Genomic DNA, 21,592 nt, shown 5'->3' with positions numbered 1-21,592 from the left:
GTAGGCCCCACCTTGGACCTGTTCAGAAGCCAGAAAAGATGTTCTTTTGGGCAGGTGAGGGCCTTGATAACCAGACATCCTGCTGGCAGCACCACTCACCTTTCCATTTTTATCCATTTTTCAGGATCGATTGTCACGTCTGAAAATGCTGGAACGGCAGCCGTGGTTCTCCTAGCCAAAGTGCCGTGTGAACTGTGAAAACTGTCTACACCGTGTGGGAGGCAGAGATGGTTTCTTATTTTAATCTGCTCTGAGACTCCAAAGGTTAGTGATTTGTGTAGATCAAATTGCAGGGTCAGATGCATGACCCCTTCCTAAATGTTCTCTGCAGTTGCTTTGCAGACAGGAGGAGACTCCTTCCCCAAATGACCCCGTGAGGAGATTTTTCAGAACTTTGAATCTTCTCTGGCATCAGAACCTTTTAAATTCGGAGCCATACAGAAACTTAGACAACCACCCAGTTGAACCCTTCCCCTTAACAGTGGGGAAACAGACATTCAGAGAGGGAGAGTGACACAGGTCACTCAGCAATAGGAATTCAAGCCTGGGTGTGTCCAGCGCCGAGGGGGGTCCATGAGTGGAGCAGGGATGGCACAGCTGGACGGCTGGAGGCAGACTCAGGAAGGCAGAAGGCCAGGGCAAGGAGTCGGGTTTCCTACAAGCGGCGGGAGCCGTGGACGATTCTTGAGAGAGGAACTCACTCTTTGGCAAATTTTGGGTGCAGAGTAGAGTGTTGGGGAGGGGAGGGGAGACAGAGGCCAAGGAGCCCCTGCTGGGAATCTAGGGGAGCTGTTTCTACAGGTTGTTTAAGAACGTATGAAATTTGATCCAGCAATTGCACTTCTCGGTATATACCCGGAAGATCTGAAAGCAGTGACGCGAACAGATATCTGCACGCCAATGTTCATAGCAGCATTATTCACAATTGCCAAGAGATGGAAACAACCCAAATGTCCTTCAACAGATGAGTGGATAAATAAAATGTGATATATACACACAATGAAATACTATGCAGCAGTAAGAAGGAACGATGTCATGAAACATATGACAACTTGGATGAACCTTGAAGACATAATGCTGAGCGAAATAAGCCAGGTACAAAAAGAGAAATATTATATGCTACCACTAATGTGAACATTGCTGGTGGAGAATGCAGGGGTGTTGGGCTTTTCCACCTCAATGGTTGCTGATGTGCTCACAGACAGGGGACTGGTGGTCTGATGGGTTGAGCCCTCTACCACAGGACTTGCCCTTGGGAAGACGGTTGCTGCAAAGGAGAGGCTAGGCCTCCCTATAATTGTGCCTAAGAGCCTCCTCCCGAATGCCTCTTTGTTGCTCAGATGTGGCCCTCTCTCTCTGGCTAAGCCAACTTGAAAGGTGAAATCACTGCCCTCCCCCCTACGTGGGATCAGACACCCAGGGGAGTGAACCTCCCTGGCAACGTGGAATATGACTCCCGGGGAGGAATGTAGACCCGGCATCGTGGGATGGAGAACATCTTCTTGACCAAAAGGGAGATGTGAAATGAAATGAAATAAGTTTCAGTGGCTGAGAGATTCCAAAAGGAGCCGAGAGGTCACTCTGGTGGGCACTCTAACGCACACTTTAGACAACCCTTTTTAGATTCTAGTGAATTGGAGTAGCTAGCAGTAAATACCTGAAACCATCAAACTACAACACAGAACCCTTGAATCTTGACGATAATTGTATAAAAATGTAGCTTATGAGGGGTGACTGTGATTGGGAAAGCCATGTGGATCACACTCTTCTTTGTCCAGTGTATGGATGGATGAGTAGAAAAACGGGGGCAAAAAAAAAAAAAAAAAAAAAGGCACCCAGTGATCTTTTTTACTTTGTTTTTTTTTTAACTTTAATTTTTATTCTTATTACTTTTGTGTGTGTGGTAATGAAAATGTTCAAAAATTAATTTTGGTGATGGACACACAGCTATATGGTGGTACTGTGAACAATTGACTGTACGCTTTGTTATGACTGTATGGTATGTGAATATATCTCAATAAAATTGAAAATAAAAAAGAATGTATGAAAATTCGGGTTTCAGCAGGCAGCGAAGAGCAGGAAGGGTGTCTGGGCAGAAGGAACAGCATGAGCCAAGGCGGCGAGGAGGCAGCGCTGGGTGCGTGTGGTATTCCAGTGTTCTGGTGAGATTGGAGGATCCCCATCAATGGAGATGGAGTGGAGGCTGAAGGCCAGATATTGGAGAGCCCGAATGTTGCGGGGTGCTTGGCCTCTCTCTCGAACGGGAGGAGCCATTGGCGGCGTGGGTGTGTGCCCTAACAGAGCGGGTGAAGCACTGCTGGAGGAGCGGGCAGCAGGAGAGCCCCTTCTCCCCAGGTGGTTTCTTTTCAGGGGGGTCAGGCTATGACAGCCAGATGTGAGGGAACAGGTGAACATCAGACGCAGGAGGGAAAGATGGGTGCGGAGGTGGCCCAAGGGGGGTTGTTATGTGTGCTTGTCCCCCATGGCCCCTTAATCACCACCCCCTCCCACCTTCCAAGCCCAGTTTCAGACCTGGGGGCTAGAAGTTGGGATTGAGGTGAAGGACCCTTTCCTCTGGGCCTGCAAACAGCCTCCTGGATGGGAGACTCAGGTCTGGGTGACGGCTTCTGTCCAGGTGGGGTGGAATGTGGGACCATGGCCCCCTCTGCAGGGGGCTGCTTTGAGACCCCTCCCTCCCCATCTGCCACCCCCTCTCTGCCCCTTTCAAGTGGCCCTGAGCTCTGAAAATTATTCAAGCCCATGTCCTTGTCCTGTCTGCCCTGCCAGGGGAGTCACCTCTGCAAGCTCTGTCCTGGGGACAGCCTCACCTCCCCCATCAGCTCACCACCTCTCAGGACACCATTTCGTATATGGGGAAACTGAGGCCCAGAGAGGTGAGTCACTTGCTTAAATAACACAGAGGAGAGGGGGCAGAGCTGGCTACGGCACACACCTGCCAGGCAAGACGCAGGGAAGGGTGCGGGGTTGGGGTGTGGGATCTGAGCCCGACTGCTGGGTCCAAATCCCAACTCCCCCTGTAGCCGCTCGCCCACTGTGCCACCTCCTCCTCTCTAAGCAGAGGGCAACTTGGGGCCCACCTCGTAGGGGAAGGGGAGGGTCACAGCTAACCAACTGTTAGCTGGTGTCTGGTGTGCAAAGGACTCTGGATGAGAGCTGTTACAGCGAATCTCTGGCCCCAAAGCCCACCTTCCTTCCGGAAGGCAATGGTCTCTGGTCAACAGACATTCTTGTCCCTGCCATCAGCCTGTGAGAGCCCAGAGTCTGCTGGGGGATCACGCTTGCCAAAGGCAGGTACAGAACAGGGCATTTGAGTCCAGACAGGGGAGGCAGGGCCCGGCACGGAGGGGTAAGGGAAGCAGAGCTGTGCCCAGTTATCTCTGCAGCCCCCGTGGCCAGCCCAGGCCCCACACACGGGGTGGAGGTGGGGGGTGCTCCCTGCCTCTTTGTTGGCCCAAGGAATGAATGAGAATAAATTAGAAGGGGACATAAGGACATCCCATGCTGCCCTGTCCGAGAAGCCTGAAGCCACGTAGAGACAGGATGCAGTGTCTCACCCACAGGCCTCAGCTCCTTGGGCACAGAGACCAGGAGAGACGCTGGCAATGTCAGTGCTTGACGGAGCGGGTGGGCAGGACGTCACGGGCAGCCCGGGCTCCAGGCACTGCCAGAGCCCGCTGGGGAGACCTGGGGCCTCGGCACCGACACTTTCCGTCATCCACCGGTCCTGTCAGAAACCTGCACGGGGAGTTCCTTTGAGATCAAGGTCTGGCTTTCCAGAACCGTGCGACGAAGCATTACTGGAGTGTGAACTCCCACCACCTGGAACCCTGAAACCTTCCTCGTGGCCCATGTGGGCACACGTGGTTCTGCTGGTTGTTGCCGCCATTTTCCTTCCTGCACGAGCTGCTTCACTTCTCATGTCATCCAAGCAGGCACCTCAGCAGTTTTCCTGGGCAGGGGTCCCACTGCGGGCCTGCAAAGCGCTTCTGTGAGGTCTTCAGTGGGCCCAGCAGTGAGAGCCAGGGGTCCTCTGTCAGCCACCCTGTCCTCCCAGGTGGTCCAGTCAAGTCCATTTCCTTCTCTGGGCCTCAGTTTCCCCATCTGTAAAACTGGGCTAAGATGCTAGGTTTAGGTGATTCAATAGGGCTTGGATGACTTTTTTTTTTTTTTTTAACTGAAGCCCACATAAGCTGATCTTGCGGGGAAACTGGTGATCATCTGTCATTTGGGGGAAAACTCAGCACCGAGTTATGTTGAACTTCACACAAATGGACATCGTTATTCATCCATTTGGGGCTTGTCCACCAAATCCACTCCTTGTCCGGCATGTCGGACCAGCTGCCACCTCCATGCTTTTCTGTCTCTGTCCCTCTGTAGCTCTGACTCCATTCCTCTGCTCTCTCTAAGCATAACACAAATAAAGTGGCAACATTTGGACCCTGGCCAATGTCAAGATCAAGCAGCTCCATTCGGCACTAGCCGGAGAAAGATGGCTCATGTCTAATCTTGGAAGACCAAACCAATACTTCCAACATCACCACCCCTGAATTGGCACCCCTGAAAGTCAGCATTTGTGAGCATTTCAAGTGTGTGGGTGATGCCTTTCTAAGCTCCATCAGTGAGCAAACCTTTGCTGTTTGCTGAACAAATGGATAAGTGTTTATTCTGGGGCAGTTTGAGTATTAGCAGAGCCACTCTATCCTGCTAATTCTGATGCTGGCCAGATTATTGGCTTTACCCATAATCAGAGGTTTGGGGTGAAGACCCAACTTTCTGTTGACTGCCGGGACTCTGGCGATGGGGAAACGAGCCTGCAGGGAAAAATGGCTGCTTGAGGTCACACAGTCACCTTAGGTGGATGAGGGCATGGCCCAGATCTCCCGGGACACTTGCTTATGGCTGACAAGACTCAGGTGGGCAAGCATGGCTTGTGGGGTTGGTGGTCCCCTAATTGGGAGCAGCTCACCTGCTTGGCGGCCTCAGCACCAGCGTGTCTGCTGCAGGCTCTTCCTGCCCTTGGTGCCAGGTGTCTGCCCCTTGGAAGCCCCGGGGGCCAGGGTGACTCGGATGCTTGTGGGGGGACAGGAGCGATGAGCAGTGGACGTAAATACTGCTCAGTCCACACGGTGTGATTCAAGAGCTGCACACGTAGAGAAGGGGGGTCCGGGACGACGCACCTTAGAGCAGGGAGAGGAGGCAGAGCAGGGCTTCTGCGGGAGGAAGGGCAGATGGGAAGCCACCCTGAGCCCTGCACACACAGTGGGACCACACCGAGGGTAGCCCATGCAGACAGTAGGGCAGGGCGGGAGCCAGAACAAAGGAAAAATAACAGCAGAAAAACGAAATGGTGCCATGATTGGGGTAAGGACACGAAACACATGCATGAAATCCCATCTCCGAGTTTCCTAACAGCCAATGGATACACGAAGAGTCTCTCAAATCCCAGGGCCTGAAGATTTAAACCAATGGATGTTGAGGACAAGCTCGGCTCATCGGGGCCTGGAGCCCGCGTCCTCACACGGGTGGTGCTGCCGATGACATGCGGGACGCCCCGTGGTGAGAATTCCGGATGAATAACCAACGAACAACTTTTTAGTATAAGTATGTCCCTAGCAATGTTTGGGACATACTTATACTTAAAAAAATGTTTGCAGTTTATCTGAAATTCATATTTAACCAAGCGGCCTATATTTTTATTTGCTGAATCTGATGACCTAGACACAGAGGATATGAGTGAGGGGCCACCAGCATCCCCGGTGCCCAAATGACAACTGGAAGCTTCCTGGGCAGGGGCTTCACGTTAAAGCGCAGCTCAGCAGAACCCAGGCTGCAGGCCCGGGTAAGCAGGTACCCGAGGCAGAGCGCTCACCTGGGCTCCGGGAGGTCCAGCCCCCGACGTCCCCTGGCTGCAGCCGTTCCCTGTGGCCAGCTCGGACCTCTGAGCTAGGGGCAGGTGGCCTCGCTGTGACGGTCGAGGCTCTGGGTGGACCTGGCACAGTCGGGGGGCCCTGGTGGGAGGCTGCCCAGGGGGGACAGTTGCCACCGGCCTGTGCAGCATTGGAGGTTCTCTCGGAGCTGCTCCAGGAGGAAACGGCCTGTGTTTCAGGAGGGGGAGGCACTCCTCATTGCTTCTAAAATTCACAGGTGTGGCATGAATCTGCTTTTAAAAGGAAGGGAAATGTCATATTCCGTGAAGGAGGACTGAGGGGCCCTGCAGGCATCATTTCATTTCACTTTTAGGGGTTCCTTTGAGGACACAGGTCTTGGGCTTGTACCGCGTGCTCAGCACGGGGCCAGCGAGCTCCTACTTCATGGACGTGAGCCGTCACCTCTCGAACCCACACCCCAAACGAGAACCAGAATGGGGTCAACAGCCAGCTTCCACCCAGGGTCCAGGTCACCCCCGCCCCAGGAGACCGCCCTCCTGGCTCTTGTACTTGTATTTGAAATAAAAAAATAATAATAATATGGTTTTTCCTATACTGGTATTCTTGTTTAGTCTTACTTGTTTTTTTTTTTAATTCATTTTTATTGAGATATATTCACATACCATACAATTATCCTTGGTGTACAATCAACTGTTCACAGTAGCATCAAATAGTTTGCATTCATCACCCCAATCTATTTTTTTGAACATTTTCCTTACACTAGAAAAAGTAAAAATAAGAATAAAAAATAAAAGTAAAAAAGAACACCCAAATCATCCCTCTCCATCCCACCCTATTTTTCATTTAGTTTTTGTCCTCATATTTGTACTCATCCATCCATACACTGGATAAGGGGAGTGTGAGCCACAACGTTTTCACAATCACACCGTCACCCCTTGCAAACTACGTTGTTATACAATCGTCTTCAAGAGTCAAGGCTACTGGGTTGGAGTTTGATAGTTTCAGGTATTTACTTCTAGCTATTCCAATACATTAAATCCTAAAAAGGGTTATCTATATAGTGCATAAGAATGCCCACCAGAGTGACCTCTCTACTGCACCTGAAATCCCCCAGCCACTGAAACTTTATTTTGTTTCATTTCACTTCCCCCTTTTTGTCAAGAAGATGTTCTCAATCCCACGATGTCAGGTCCAGAGTCATCCCCGGGAGTCATATCCCATGTTGCCAGGGAGATTTACACCCCTGGGAGTCGGGTCCCACATAGCGGGGAGGGCAGTGAGTTCACCTGCCGAGGTGGCTTAGCTAGAGAGAGAGAGAGGGCCACATCCGAGCAACAGAGAAGTACTCAGAGGGAGACTCTTAGGCACAATTATAAGCAGGTTTAGCCTCTCCTTTGCGTCTTACTTGTTTTTAACATCATCAAAGGGTCTCCCTTTTCCTCTCCCTGGCAAACAGGTGAATTCAGGCTTGTTGTGCCCATTTTACAGGTGAGTAAACAGAGTCCCGGCACAGCCAGTCCTCTGGCAGGGGGAGCTGGGGTGTCAGCCTGAGTCGTGTGGTTCTAAGGCCCTTTCAGGTCTGGGCAGGGCCCAGCGTCTGGAGCTCCCGCTGGCCGGGCCGCATCTGCCTTGCTCAACACGGAGTCACCAGATCTCAGTAAAAACCTACCACATCAAAGAGTGACTCCCTGCCTTTTTGGTCTACACCCGAATAAAGGGCATTATAGAGCCTCCTTAGGTTCACAGAGAGGCAAAAGGTGTTGGATTGTCCTCTCGAGAGCTGACACCCAATTTCCCAATTAACTTGTAGTTTTTTACAATTAGGGAAAAACAAACATGTTTCCCATTCCACAGAATCCACGGGAATAAACAGGTCTACGACTCTGGCCGTGAGGCCATATTTCCTTGGTTCAGCCTCACCTGCTGTGACCGGACGCGCAGCTCTCCAGGAGGGCTCCGGGAGATTTCCGGGAGGTCCTGGTATCCCTGCCCTTCTCCTCTCCAGCTCTTGACCTTCCGGGCTGCTGATGTGGCCCCCAGAGGCTGCTGCCTGTGGCTGCCAGAGCCTGGACCACCAACGCCGCTGGACACGGACATCCCAGAGAGGCGGGGCAGGCTCCACAGGCCCCGCTCCCTCGGGGGGCACCCTCCTGGCCCAGGGCTCAGCCAGCGGTCCTAGAGCAGACTTGAGTGACATTCGGAGGGTCACCCCCCTCCTGTGCTCAGAGCCATCCTCTCAGGACCTGGGGGCCCTCGGCCAGGCCCTGTGCCTTATCCGGTGTTTCCTCACGGCCAGCTCCAGGAGGCATCTCTGCCCCCAGGCAGATAGAGCCTGGGGAGCCCAGCCCCCCAGTCCTCCAGCCAGAAAACCACAGGGAAGGCAGTAACAATAATGGCAGTGAACACTGAGGCTCTTTACACCCCATTCTCTGTGCTAAGCACTTTCTGCCCATGAGCAGAACCTCCCACTCTCATGCCCATTTTACAGATTCTGCCACTGAGGCTCAGAGAAGTTCAGAAACTTGTCCTGGGTCACACATCTAGGACACAGGGAGCTTGGACTCAAATGAAGGGCTGGCCAAGCTTATGTTCTGAATCACAGCATCTGCCATCTCCTGAACTTGTTAATTCTGGGGGAGACACTGCTGATGGGACCAACTATTTCCAGTCCCCCCCTGCAAGGGCCACTGGGTTTCTGGGTCACTGTAACCTGTCTTCTGCCCAGAACCTGGACTTGACCTCTGGGGAGCCAGCCTGGCGGGCTATGATGGTGAGATGCTGGGCCTCGGACCTGCCACAATTAAACGTGCTGACAGCTTTGGAAGACCTGGCAATGAACATACATTCCTTTTCAAGGCCCTGTTTGCTTCTGCAAGTTTGGGGTCTTCAAAGCCACCCTGAAACTGTAGAACAAGGACAGGAATTCAAACTTGATAGGGGAAAAATTGTCAATAAGACGGCATTGTGGGAAAATGCAGGGTGGGCATGGGGAAGTATGGTATGTGTGTTCCCATGTGACCGCATGTGTACATGTGTAAACGTGTGTCCATGTGGCCATAGCATCAGCACGCAGCCAGGATCAGGTGTGTGTGTGGCCGCGTGTGTGCAGGGGCCTTGACTCGGCACACCTCTGTACACAGCAGCCTGGGGACGTGCTTGCTGGAGGGGACCCATGTGTACCCGTGAGCACCTACCTGGACATCCGTGTGCACAGGTGGCCATGGAGGAGGCCCACAGGCATGACTTTGAACCCTCGAAGTGGTCAGCCCTTCCCCTGTCTGGGCTGGAAAGCCGGGGCATAAATGAGGCCTGACTCTGGGCCCTTTAGGGTGGGGTGGGGGCCCAGTTCTCTCTCGCTTTCCTCGCTGACACCCCCATTCTCGGATCGGGCCACTATTGCCGTCAGAGCCCCGGGTCTGAAATCAGCCTCTGCCACTGTCTGGCTGAGTGACTCAGGCAAAACGACTCAGTATTCTTTCTCGTTTCCTCGTCTGTAGAACAAGAGCGTCTACTGGCGGAGTGTCAGGAACGTGCTCGCAGAGGCTAGCACAGTGTTTCCTCAGTGCCACCGGGCATGCTTTCTCACACCTCCTTATTTCCGAGGCGAGGCTGTTGTGCACAATTGGGGGTCTGCCGTTCGCAGAAGTGCTCCTTTTCTTCCCTGGAGAAGCTGCTGGGGGTGGCTGCGCCTCATCGACGGAGCTTGGGGGTCGGGCAGGTGCAGCAGCTGTGACTCCCGAGGGGACCATCCCCGGCTCCCCTCCCCTCCTGGGCTGAGCCAGAGGGATGGCTGAGACAGACCCCACCAGTCCTGGCGACTCCGCTCCCCAGGACTTGGCTGGGCCCTTCCAGCCTCCTTGGAAACTTGGCTTCTGTGCTCTCGCCGAGCGCCTGGGAGCTGGCCCCTGACACGCGGACAGGCCCTGGGAGGGACGCCCATCCTCAAGGAGGAGACGGGGCTGGGGCCAGCTGCACTTGCTACGTCACACCAGTGTTCCAGGACAGGAACTGGAAGAGGTGAGACAGCAAAGAGGGTCTTTCTTTCAGGGGACAGGTGGGACGGGGAGAGGCCTGAGGGTTAGGGTTTGATTTCTAAGTCATTATTTATTCAACACTCACCATGAGCCAGGTGCACAGGTGTGAGGCCTCACTGCATGCTGGAGGTGGACACATGTTTCATCCCCACTGTACAGATGAGGAAACTGAGGCTGAGGGCGGCGGCATGATTTGCAGTTGGAAGGGGAGGAGTCGGGCCTGTAACCCATTCCCAGGGCTGGGGCATTCTGAGCCCACCCCTTCTGGGCGGCATGTGGTCAAAAGCCCCCTTGGCCCAAAAGAAGTTGGGAAGATAAGAAATTACTGGAGGAGAGGAGTATGAGGAGGACCCGGGAATCTGACGATGCTCCGTGCCCAGTGCAAAGCCAAGGGGTTAGCGGGGGGAGCCATTCCTGAGTCTGGGTGACGGGAAGGCTTCCTGGAGGAGGGGAACTGGAGTGGGGAAGGAGGGAGGGGGCAGTGCAGACAGGGCCTGGGTGGGTCAGGGCCCAGGGTGCAGAAGCGCCGTTGGGACTCCAGGTCGGGTGGGATGGGAACCTGTGTCCATGCCCGTGTAAGTTTCCACAGCCCATGTGGGGCAGGGGCGAGTCTGCATTCTGCAGATGAGGACGCCAAGGTCCCGGGTTCTACCACGGTGTAAGAGGCAGGTCACCCTCAGCTCTGAGTGTCTTGGTTCACGGCCTGCTGTCTTCACTCCAGCAGGGCTGGAAACCAGCTTTGGCCAAAATGATTCCCCAAAGGATGCGTTCTCGACTTTGGTGGGGTGGAACGTGCCCAGGGACATTGGGTCTGGGGTGAGGAGGGGTTCGATCGGGCAGAGGCGCGACTCACAAAGATCTGCAGCAAACACCGTCCAAGGGCTGGGGGGCAGGGGTTTGAGCTGCAGCAGGCGTGAGATCCGAGGGGTTGAAAACCCTGCGTGAGCCGTGGGACGAGGTCAGGAGCCAGGGGTCGGGTGCAAGTCAGAGGAGGAGGAAGGCTCACGACAGCAGCAGACAAAGCCGGGGTCTCCGGGCCTCCCAAGGGGGCCGGCTGCCCGGGGCAAGGCCGGGCCACCAGGCTTGTGGCTCAGGCCCAGCTGGGCCCTTCCCAGACCTGCTCTCAACCCCTTCCGTCTCCCCCGGGAAACAGCAGGCAGGAAACACGGGTGCCTGGGAGGGAAAACCATCTCGGGAAGGGGGGCCCTTTCCCGGCGTCCCCAGGAAGCTCGTCCTCAGGATACAAACCTCGTCGAGCAAGAAGATGCTTCCTAGAGCCTTGGAAGGAACAGAGAAACACGGCGTCCTGGGGTCGCTGCCAAACCCAAAGTTCGCTCTGCAGGCGAATGTAGCGGGAGGGGGAGAGCACAACATATGGAAAAATCAGCATTTTCCACATTGCCGGGACGCAGCTCGGCGCCGTGGGAACTCTCGGAGGCAGCCGGTGGACGGTGCCACCTGTGCGTGAGCCGCTCCCCTGGAGCCGGCTGTTCTCTCCAATCCTTTCTGTTCCATCCAGCACCTTCCGGGGACAAGGACTGGATCTCCACGGTCCCAGCCCTGGGAGCCTCCAGCAGTGGTCAGTGGGGTCATTCCAGTCCCTGTCCTCAGAGAGTCACAGGTGGAATGAGAGACATGAGATTGGGAAGTGATGGGGACGAGGCGGTCAGCGGGGAGACCATGGGCTCGGCCTGGGGAAATCAAGGAGGGCTTCCAGGAGGAAGCAACAGTCGATGAAGCTGCCATGAGACAGGAGTTGCAACAGTGATGGTGGTGATTTTCCGCCCACGTATCTGAGATGTATAAACACAAGGAAGGTGAGGCGCAGGCACGCTGTATGAGTTTTGTCCAAGGCCTTGCAGCAATTGGCAGAGGAGGCCAAGAGCTGAGCCCAGCCCCCGGGCTCCGTGTCCAGGTGCAGGGGGCCGCTTTGATTCTCAAAGAGGCTTCCCAAGCGGCCAGCCCAGGGTGACAGGGAAGGCTGCTGGGAAGGAAGCACAGGACACAAACTGCGAGTGAGCCTCGGGACTGAGAGAGGAAGGGACCTCCCCGGTCCTCAGTGGCTGGGCTGGGCAGGGGGCAGGACAGGAGATGGCGGGGGCAGAGAGAGAACAGGGACCCCAGGCACACTGTGCAGCTGGACCCGAAAGCTTTCGGACTCTTTCCCTGATGGTGGGCCTGGGGGAGAACGTGTGTGTGTGTGTGTGTGTGTGTGTACTTGTATGCATGTTGTGCATGTGTGTGTGGGTGTGAATACGTGAGTGTGTGAGACTTGCGTGTGTGCCTGTGAGAGAGTGCTTGTGCATGTGTGTGCGCATGAGTGTGTGGGTATAAATATGTGCATGTGTGTGGGCGTGCCCTCAGTAAACTGCTGCTGAATGAATGAATGCATGAATGGATGAGATCGTGCAGTCCAAAGTCAGTGTCGCCCGGAATGTGTCTTGGGCAGGGACGTGGAGTTCACAGCTGCTTCCCGAGCCCAGGCCTCGGAGGGTGTGTGCCCAGCAACCTGCCGGTCATCCGTTAGTGGACAAGGATGGCACGGTGATCAGGCAGCAGTGCCACGTGGTTGCCATATCCACAGGGGCTGAGAAGAGCCGGGTCCCCACGGTGGGGGGGCTTTCCTGAGAAGAGGGTTCAGGGGCAGGTGGCAGCCGCAGGGCCTTAGCATCACCGCAGGAGAGCGTCCTGGGGAAGCTGGGAGGCTCCCTCCCTCTGGGCTCCCTGGGGGCTCAGCCATTCACTTTGAACCCGAGCAGGACCATGAGCTCATTTTGAACTCTGCCTGGCAGGTAGGCAGGTAACCGTCCCTCACCCCACCCCAGAAAGGCGAGCCTGGGTCCCAAGAAAAGCCACCTGTTGGCCATCTGCTGTGTTAGGTCAGCACCTCCCAGGGACACCAGCAGGGTGACGGGTTGGGGCCTGGCCAGAGAGCTTAGGGTCCAGGGTCCCCCAGTGTCCCAGCCCCCAATCTGGGCCCTTCCTGGTGTCTGATGGCTCCCACTACGTGGCCGGCACAGCGGCCGTTTCTGAGGCCAGTGGTGGACTCTGGATGATAATTTACAGATCCGGAGGGGGAGATAAGGCCCTGTTTATGGGCTGTAAAGAGATGGCCTCCCGGGTCGTGCTCCCATGCCAGCCTCCCCCCAGGGCTCCTCCTGCTGTCTTATCTCCCTCCCTCCCACGCCCCACCTCGCCCCACAGGTCCTCAAGAGCCACCTTCTTCCAACTGCTGTGGCTTTCCCTGACCTTCTGCCCCTGGCAGGGAAGGAAACTTATCACAGGGTGGGGAGGGCTTGGCGTGGCCCCAGCCCTAGATGGCTGGAGAGGGGGGGAATAAGGATTAGAGAATCAAATCCGAACTTGTAACATCCTTGTCTACCCCGAGCGTGTTTCCCTTGCCCCACGGCAGTGGTGGGGTTTGGATTTGGTCCTTTTCTCCTTGTCTGTCCTTCCCCTGCAGTGACAACTGTTACCAGGGCCCCTTCAAACACAGGGACACCTGGGTCCCTCCAAACAGGAAGGTAAGTCCCGAGCCTGAGTTTCAAAACTCTCCATGGTGGTCACGAGAATCACCACTAGGTTTGTGGTGTCGGCTGCCCTCCTCGGTTTGAAGAGGAAATAAGATGGGCTGGAAACTTCCCAGGACCTCAGACAACTTGGGCTTCAACCCCAACCCACTCCTCACCCACCACGGGGCCCAGAGCCTCGGGGTCCCCATCCGCATGGTGGGAGCGGAGATCCCTACCTCACAGCCAGCTTGCGGGGACTCAGCACAGGTGCCGAAAGGGCTTTCCATATGCAGCCGAGCGGTGAGCGGACAGTGTCCACAGAGCCTGAGTTCAGAGCTTGGCATTGCCACATGGCAAGCCCACATCCCTGAGCTCCAGGCTCCACTTTTCCTAAACAGGGAGAGTAAAGCTCACTTTTCGGGTGTTGTGAGAATTGAAGAAAGATATGTCATTGCCCAGCAGTAAATGCTCAGCAAGTGGCAGCGGCTGCCACTGACCCCAAGAGGGGACTTTCCTGTCCCCATTTCACAGGTGAGGGGACAGAGGCTGTTGGGGGAGGTCCAAGAGTGGTAGAGCTGAGTCAGCCCCAGGTCCGTCTGATGCCACAGCCCACCCATCCCACTGTCCCTCCTTAGCCCTCAATCTGTCTTGTCCAACCCAGCCTCATATGCCCAGCCTTGCACATCAGGCCTTGCACAACCAGCCTCTCATGCCCAACCTCACACACCTAGCTTTGCACACCCAGCCTAGCATGCCCAGCCCTGCATGCATAGCCTCTCACAGCTGGCCTTGCATACCCAGCCTCACACACCCAGCCTTGCACACCCAGCGTCTCATGCCCAGCTGTGCATGCCCAGCTTCACACACCCAGCCCTGCATGTCCAGCCTCACACACCTGGTCTTGCACACCAGCCTCTCACACCTTGCCGCACACACCCAGCTTTGCACACCCAGCCCTGCACATCCAGCCTCACACACCTGGCTTTGCACACCCAACCTCACACACCCAGCCTCTCATGCCCAGCCTTGTACACCTGGCTTCTCAGGCCTCACTCTGTAGGTCCATCTGGGCCATAGGCTAGGGGTGGGGGGAGCACAGCCTCTGGCAGCCTCTGCCCCCTTCCCTGAACCCGCAGCAAAAAGTGTGCAGCCCTTCCTGAGGGACCCCGTGTCCCACCTCCAGCACGGAGAGGTGTCAGTGGCATCCCTGCAGGTGGGCCCCGGGCATCTGTTCCCCAGCATCTGGACCAGCTTGGGGGTGCTGGGAGGGCCCAGCGGGGGTAGCAGGATGAACCGGCTTCCTCGGCCCAGTGCCCTTGAGTCACTCCTTGCTGGGGCCCAGCCCGTGTTTGTTTTGTCTTTCTGGGTTTCAGCCCTTTGGCCAGCGGAGGTTAAAGATTACTGAAGCATCTGACAATAAAAGTGCCCGCGCTGGCCTTTGCCCGCCCATCAGGAGGCAGCGGGCACAACGGCCGCGGCGGCGAAAGTGCCGAGGGTGTGGGCGCGGGGCACTCCCTCCCGTGTTAATATTAAGGGACGGTGGGTCCTGCCGGGCAACGAGGCCGAGTTTCTCTTTCATCCAAGGCCAGGGCGACAATGCTGCATTGTTCTCCGTCTCAAAGGCCACCGTGCGGCCCGCAGTGGACTCGGACGGACTCCGCCTGGCAGAGTAAACATCACCCAGGGCGGCCCGTGGCCGTGGCCAGGAGCTCTGTTTCCTGCAAGTGCGTCTGGGAGTGGGGACCTTGGGGTGCTGGTGAACCCCCTTTCTGGGCTTGGGCCTCCTCGCCTGACCATGGTGGTGGCTTCCACGCCAGGCCCCACGGTGGGGCCCTTGATCTTTCTGTGTGTGTTCAGGGGAAACTGAAGGTCCCCTTTCTGGAATAATATTTTCTTAATATATAAAATAAATCCGGAAGATTACAAAGGAAACTAAGGATATTGAAAGGCAGTTACAAAATATTTAAAAAATAAATTTGTGGTCTAGAAATCCACATGCTTCTTTATGAATGTATTGGATAACAAGGTGTAGCCACAAGTCTGCTATTATAATTTCAACGTAGCAATGAGTGAAAATTAGATTTCAAGATAGCAATGACAAAGTCACAGGTGCTACCTATATTTCTGAGGAGGTGTTTTATGCCTGTATTTCTTTTTTTTTTTTTTTACACTTTTGATTTTGAAATAACTAGAGACTCACAAGAAGTTGCAAAAATGGTACAGCGAGGTCCCATGTACCCGTCACCCAGCTTCTCCCAATGGCTGCATCTCACACAACTATAGTACACGATCAAACCAGGACATTTACATGGGCACAACAAAATCACCTTGACTGCAGATTTTACCGTTTACTTGGAATTTTTTTTGCATGCTTTTTTTTTTTTTTGGCATGTCTTTGTGTATAATTTGATGACATTTTGTCACTTGCACAGACTCTTATAAACACAAGTGAGATAAGGGACTGTACTGTCATCTCCAAGGAGCCCCTCACTCTGCCCCTTTCTAGCTGCGTCCCACCCCCTGCCTCAACCTCCCACCGCAACCCGCTCCCCTGTTCTCCATCACTATAATTGTGTCATTTCACGAAAGTTAGATCACTGGAATCACAGAGCAGGTAACCTTTTGAGATGGGTTTTGTCACTCAGCACGGGCATTTGGATCCGTTCATGTTGGCGTGGGCATCCCCGGTTCGTCCGATTTGCTTGCTGAGGAGCGTCCCGCCGTGGGGATCCCTTCATCTGTCAAAGGGCATCTGGAATGGCTGTGGTTCGGGGCTATCGCGAATTAAGCTGTTTGCATTTCTCTAGCACAAGTTTCCAGCAGGGCTACTGCTGGCTTATATGTTAAGCGCATGTTTAACTTTTTTAAGACACTGCCAAACTGTTTTCCAGAGTGGCTGGACAGTTCCACAGCCCAGCAGCAATCCATGAGGGGTCCAGTCTCCCCACACCCTCGCCAGCACTTGGTATTCTCAGTGTATGTTTATTTTGGCCATTCCAACAGAAGTGCAGGGGTCTCACTGTGGTTTTAATTTTGTTGCTCATGTTCCTCAATTGATATCCGTTAAATATCTGTCGGAGGTGAGTGAGAATGAAGATGTAGTTTTTTTATTCCCATCCGACTGCACGATCCCAGGGACCCCAGCTGGGGGGGTGGGGATCCCACAGATGGCTTCCCTCTGCCGGCACCTGTCTGGGCGCTGTGGTAGCCCCTCCGGGAGCAGAAGCTATGCCCGGGACTCCAGCCTCACCCCCCATCGCCCTCACCTTTAGCAGGGTGAGGTCTGAGAGGAGGCTCCTCTTGAGCCCCACAGAGCCATATTAGAGACAAAAGGCGGACAAAAGGGGGAATGAGCGCCACCTTGAACACATCTCAGAAAATTCCCCCACAATGGAAAAGTTAATAAAATCTCTACAATAAACAAATCCAGGACTCTGTGAAAAGCCCCATTGCCCAGTGTTCACAAGCCATTGTCGGCCCTCATAAACCCCCTGGGGTGGGGGGGACACTGGGCCACATGAGCCTGAGACGACTGCCTCATTCTACAGAATCACAGGCCATGCAACACACTTAAAATTCCAATATCTTGTTCATCATGGTCTTTTTTGCATTAATTTTGATTTTTGTAAAATTTGCACCAACAGATCACTGACCTTCCTTCCTGAGTTTTTTGGCTCTGCCTTAAGTTTTGCTTCTGAAGCAATAGCCCCACTCGCCTCACCTAGTCCCAGCCAGAGTTTCTGGGTTGTAAAGTGGGGATGGTTCTTTCCTGTTCTTAGGGATATGCCCAGCCGGCACCACACGTCGTCTTGTTCTCACGATGCCTGAGCAGGGGCAGGACTGGCCCCCACTTCACAGTGAGCACCCTCCGATAGGAAGTGGTGGCCCCAGGATGTGGACAGGACTTCTGACTCCTCTCCCAGCCTCCCGGGGAATCCCACTGACAAATGCACTGCACCCTGTCTGTGGGACACTTGGCTGAAATGGGAGCAGTTTTTACTTTGTTTCCATTCCCTTCCTTGGGGTTTAATACTAAAAAGTACCTATTGCCATTCAAGGTGCCCTGCTGGTTGCAGCAGCTCCAGTATCAAACAAATAATAACAGGTAACGTGTGCCAGGCACTGACAAGCACTCTCCCGTACTCTCAACAGGTAAAAACTGAGGCCCAGAGAGGTCACCCAGCAGTAAGTGGCAAAGCGGAAGCCTGAGTCCAAGTCTATTCCATTCAGCCTCATCTGTGAACTTCACGGTCTCCAGGAGAAATAGCACCAGGTGTGAGACGGTTGACCTGGACTCGGCTTCCAGCTCCTCCACCTGGTCGCTGTGTGATTCGGGCCACGTCCTCAACCTCTCTGAGCCTCAGGATCCTCACCTACAAGACAAGGGCTTTAGCACCTCAGGCAAGTGAGGGAAGGAAGCTTAGCCCACTTTGGCAAAGAAGTGTGCCGGGTGAACTCGGAGAGGACCAGCCCCACACCTTGGATGGAGCCCCGGGAATCCCCAGGTGGCTAGTGGCCACTGCCTTATGCAGAGCCAGAGTGGTCTGGGAAAGCTTAGGCCCCCTTGCCTACCTGGAAGATGCTGGATGGTGAGGGCATCTTTCCCTTCCCATCATTTCACACATTGCTCGGTGGTCAAAGCACCTGGCTGGGGGTCTAGACGTCACAGGTGGCTGGAAGCAGGGCAGGTGGAGGTGATCATTGGACAAACTTTATGCTACCAGTTACCTGGAGAGATGTGTGGAAAGTTGTATTTAGCCTACAACTGATTGCAGCAAATGAGTGGGTGAACAAATGTCCTCAACGTAACACAACATGCAGAGTTTTCTGAATTAGTTGAAACCATTTGATTGCAAATGACAGAACTACAACTCAAATTGGCTTAAGGGAGGGAGAGCACAATTTATTGATTTATTGGTTCATGTGATAAAACATCCTCCAGGGTGGGGTAAAGCTGACCTCAGGACACATAGAGACAAGAGTAGAGAAACTGGGGAGGAGTTTATGGCCATAAGAAACTACAGAATCATACTTTTCCAGTTTAGTAAGTTGATTAGAAAGATGGCTCTTCCCCAACAGCTCCATCCAGAAAACATTCTGGGGAGGAATCCAGCTGGCCAGCTTGCATCCCGTGCCCATACCTAGAACAATTACCTTGACTAGAAGGCTCAGCCTGGACCGTGAATGCATCCCTGTGGTTAGTGGGTGGGAACTGTCCCCAAAGATTTAATTGGGAAGCAGTGCTGGGCAGAAAGAGACAGCATCTAGGAAAGTGGCTGGAAGTCTAGGGAAAAGCATGGCAGTGCAGAGAGGCTCCTCCAAGAACAAGAAAGGAATTTGGGACCACCAGTGAGTAGCCAATAGCATGGATCATGTAGGGAACAATTGAATGCATGCTTAGAAATTTTTATTAAAGTTATTTAACTTCTTGTCCAAATATGTAATTTCAAACAAATCCAAACTAAACTAGCAAAGATATTATCTGGATTCTTCAATTTAAAGAGGCCAGGCCAATAGACTTCAGTAATTCATTCATGCATTCAACATGTATTTGCTGAGTGCTTGCAATATGCTAGGTGTCGGACATAAAGTGATGAGTGAAGTAGACTTAGTCTCTGCCTCAGTTTGCCTGATCATGTCACTTTCCTGCTCACAAACCTGCAGGGACTCCCCAGTGCCTAAGGGTAGAGTGAAAACTCTTCAGCCTTGGTATTTGAGGTCCTCAACCATCTAACACTAACATTCTATCTAGCCTTGACCATAGTTACTCTTATATCAAAGTCTCACTGGATGTTTCATGGTTCCCTGAACTCATCCTGCTCTTGAAGGTCTCTATGCTTTTGTTCATGCTTGTTCACTCTGCCTGGAATGCTACCCCGCTCTGTCTCTTCCCAACCCGATGTGGTGGTTAATTTTATGTGTCAATTTGACTAGACTAATGTCTGTAGGATATAGCCATTCCACCTTTCTTATGCTTACTGTTTGCAGGGTATATCTTCTCCCATCATTTTACTGTCAAACCATCAATGTCTGTATTTAAAGTGCATCTCTTGCAGACAGCATTGTGCTGGATTTAGCATTTTTATCTCTGCCTTTTTATTTGAATATGTAGTCCATTTATATTTAATGTAATTATTGATTTGGTTGGATTTAGGTCTACCATTTTGCTACTTGTTTTCTATATATATCCTCTTTTTTGTTGTTGTTGCTGTTCTTATATTTCCCCTTTCCTGTTTTCTTTTGTGTTAATCAAATATCTTTGGTATTTCATTTAAATTCCTCTATTGGCTTTTTTAGCTATAAACTTTAGTATAATTTTAAATAGTTTTTCTAAGTATTACAATATGAAATTTTAACTTTTGTGGCCTAAGAATTTTTATTGAAATACTTCAGGTAAAAATCGGAAACTTGTAGCAGTGGTTTCATCTAATGCTATCATTTTCATATATATTATATAATATGTACACACAACACACACACACACACACACACACACACATTACAAACCCAACAGCATTGTTGGTTTGGTTTTAAACAATCAAATTCCTTTTAAAGACATTAAGAGAAGAGGAAAAAATATTTATTCATTAATATTTAACCACATATTTGCCATTACTGGTACTCTTTATTTCTTCCTATGGCATCATTTCTCTTCAGCCAGAAAATCTTTCTTTATCATTTCCTGGAATATAGAAGTAATTATCTCAGTTTTTGTCTCTATTTTGCTTTCATTTTTGAAGGACATTTATGAATATGGAACTCTTAGTTGACAGTTTTATTTTTCTTTAAGCACTGTAAATCTATAATTTCAATATTTTCTGGACTTCACTGCTTCAGATGAGAACTTAGCTGTTAATTTTGTTTTTGTTCTTCTGTATGTAATGTGTCATTTTGCTCGGCTCCTTTCAATAATTTTTCTGTACCTTGGCTTTCAGCCATTTGAATATGGAGTACCTATGTGTCACTTTCTTTGTATTTATCCAGCTTAGAGTTTGTTTAGTTTATTTGATCTGTCATCTAAAGGCTTTCACCAAATACAGGAACTTTTATGTCATTATTTCTTAATCTTTTTTTTTTTTTTTTTTTTTTTTTTTGGTCTCCCTTCTCTCTCTCTGCTCTATTTCTTGACCTCCACTTACATGTATTTGGACTTCTTGATATTTTCCCATAGTTCTCTGAAGCTCTGTTCATTTACCTTCAGCCTTTTTCCTTTTTGTTTTGGATGGAACAATTTCTACTTGTCTACCTTTGAGTTCACTGACTCTTTTTTCTCTGCCATCTCCAATCTTTTTAAAGCACATCTAATAAGTTTTTCATTTATCATTTTAATTATGTACTTGTCAGTACTAGGGTTTTCATTTGGCTTTTTTTTTCTTTTTTTTTAATCTTCATTTTATTGAGATATATTCACATACCATGCAGTCATACAAAACAAATCGTACTTTCGATTGTTTACAGTACCATTACATAGTTGTACATTCATCACCTAAATCAATCCCTGACACCTTCATTAGCACACACACAAAAATAACAAGAATAATAGTTAAAGTGAAAAAGAGCAATTGAAGTAAAAAAGAACACTGGGTACCTTTGTCTGTTTGTTTGTTTGTTTCCTTCCCCTATTTTTCTACTCATCCATCCATAAACTAGACCAAGTGGAGTGTAGTCCTTATGGCTTTCCCAATCCCACTGTCACCCCTCATAAGTTACATTTTTATACAATTGTCTTCAAGATTCATGGGTTCTGGGTTGTAGTTTGATAGTTTCAGGTATCCACCACCAGCTACCCCAATTCTTTAGAACCTGAAAAGGGTTGTCTAAATTGTGCGTAAGAGTGCCCACCAGAGTGACCTCTCGGCTCCTTTTGGAATCTCTCTGCCACTGAAGCTTACTTCATTTCCTTTCACATCCCTGTTTTGGTCAAGAAGATGTTCTCTGTTCCACGATGCCAGGTCTACATTCCTCCCTGGGAATCATATTCCACGTTGCCAGGGAGATTCACTCCCCTGGGTGTCTGATCCCACGTAGGGGGGAGGGCAGTGATTTCACCTTTCAAGTTGATTTGGCCTTTTTTATAGTTCCCGTTTCTCTGTTAAAGTTCCCTGTCTGTCATTCATTAAGATCACATTTTCTTTAA

This window comes from Choloepus didactylus, chromosome 4, assembly GCF_015220235.1.
Source record: "Choloepus didactylus isolate mChoDid1 chromosome 4, mChoDid1.pri, whole genome shotgun sequence".
Classification (NCBI taxonomy): Eukaryota; Metazoa; Chordata; class Mammalia; order Pilosa; family Megalonychidae; genus Choloepus; species Choloepus didactylus.
Note: the sequence above shows the minus strand (reverse complement) of the source record.